Source organism: Macrobrachium nipponense, chromosome 44 (genome assembly GCF_015104395.2).
Source record: "Macrobrachium nipponense isolate FS-2020 chromosome 44, ASM1510439v2, whole genome shotgun sequence".
Classification (NCBI taxonomy): Eukaryota; Metazoa; Arthropoda; class Malacostraca; order Decapoda; family Palaemonidae; genus Macrobrachium; species Macrobrachium nipponense.
The window spans coordinates 41,156,942-41,159,174 of NC_087221.1; positions in this window are offsets into that span (position 1 = coordinate 41,156,942).

Sequence of the window (2,233 nt, forward strand, 5' to 3'; positions counted from 1 at the left end):
AGTTGATGTGTTGGTCATCCACCCACCAATCATCAAAACATTCCAAATCGCAGCCCTCTGGCTTTGGTAGTTTTTATTTTTATCTAAGGTTAAAGTTAGCCATGTTCGTGCATCTGGCAACGCTGTAGGACAGGCCACAACCGGACAGTTAAGCTAGTCTCTTCATAGCTCCGCCTTCTTCCGGTAACCCCTTTACCCCTGCCCCAACTGGACCTCCTATTTCACCCCAGCAATTAATGCTTTGAGTCCTTTGTGGTTCTTTTATTCTTGGTTTTGCTTTATTAATTTTGAAAATAAAATAAGGAAAAATATAGAACCCTCTACACCTGAAAGAATTGTGACCGCGTGAGATTGTCGGAAGTCAGCTTTAAGGGAATTTGTCGTATCTGGGAGTAATTATATAAGACCTATACTTCGAAGCGGGATAGTGCCGTGAGTGCACCTCACGCAGCGCACTGTAGGCATTACTTGAGGTTCTTTGCCACAAACTGCAACCCCTTTTTATTCCTTTTACTGCACCTCCGTTCATATGTTTCTTCCATCTTGCCTTCCACCCTCTCCGAAACAGTAGTTTCGTAGTGCAACTGCGAGTTTTCCCTTCTGTTACACACCTTTCAGACCATTTTGCTGTCAATTTCCGTTTCGGCACTGCAAGACCTCACAGGTCCCAGCGCTTGGCCGTTGGCCTCAACTTTATATTCCATTGCATTCCAGTTCCTTAAGAGCCGTGATACTAAAATATTAGATATGCTGAATTCTAAGATTTAGGGAAACGTGTTTAAAAACCAAAATCTCAATTGTGAGCGAATTATTTTCAAGTTGAATGATCAGGGCGCCAAAGAAGACTCCCTTCGGATCCGAGATATCTCCCCGATACACTTCTTTTGAACTACGAGTCGTCCAGAAGTCGTCCTGCTGGAGGACTCCTCCGGATGTTTGGAAAGGTGCGACTCGCCAGCCCTTGCCGAGATCTCCTTTTGTGAATGTCCTCCCTCTCCCCGCCCCCCCTCCCCCCCCTCCACGGTTCTATATTTAGGCTTTATGAAGAGAAGAGACGTGCATAAGTGTCTTTTGCGAGATTCTCTCTCTCTCTCTCTCTCTCTCTCTCTCTCTCTCTCTCTCCTGCTTTTCTGTTTGTCCATCATTTTGGTGCTCTCTATTTTTTACTCTCAGTTCCCCTCTTCTATTTCCATTCTACTTTTCTTTGCACATTCTCTCTCTCTCTCTCTCTCTCTCTCTCTCTCTCTCTCTCTCTCTCTCTCTCAAAGGACTTCCTTTCCTTCGGCGTCCGTTACAGAACACTGACTAACGGCAAATCCTACTAACTGAGGGATTAACGAAGGAGACCGTCATTAACCCACCTTAATTGCTGTCTTCTTTGGTGTTATCTGAGGAGTATTGGGAACCTCCTGCGCCGTTGATAAAGATAATAGTTTTAAGTAAGTCTCTTATATATATACTACTTCCGCCAGGCTTCAGATGTACTGATAACCTACTTCCACAATTATTATTATTTTTCAATTCATTTCTACTTATTATTATTATTATTTTTTTTTTATTATTTTTTTTTTTTTTTTTTTTTTGCTCTATCACAGTCCTCCAATTCGACTGGGTGGTATTTAGTGTGGGGTTCCGGGTTGCATCCTGCCTCCTTAGGAGTCCATCACTTTTCTTACTATGTGCGCCGTTTCTAGGATCACACTCTTCTGCATGAGTCCTGGAGCTACTTCAGCCTCTAGTTTCTCTAGATTCCTTTTCAGGGATCTTGGGATCGTGCCTAGTGCTCCTATGATTATTATTATTATTATTATTATTATTATTATTATTATTATTATTATTATTATTATTATTATTATATTGCTTTCGTATTCATTTTGATTCGAGGCCAAGTTTCATTTCAAGCAGTTCCACTTCTCAAAAGAGAGAAAATGGCTCCTTGACTGTTTGAAATAGTCTTTGGAAGCCTAAATTAAGCCTTTCGTGTGCCATATATAAACTTTAGGAAGCTAGGAATAAGTCTTCATGCCCACAAATAAGTCTTGAGACTTATGGGGTCTGAATTGGTCTTTTGACTTTCCCAAAAAAGTCTGTTAGGTCTAATATAAGTGTATGGGGTCAGAAATACACTTTAGGAAAGAAACAGAAGTAGATTCCGAAGTCTGGAAGTTCCGTTCAGAAAGGGCCCTCTTATGCTAAACCTTTGCAAGAACATCATGAACGCGCACTTCATCGC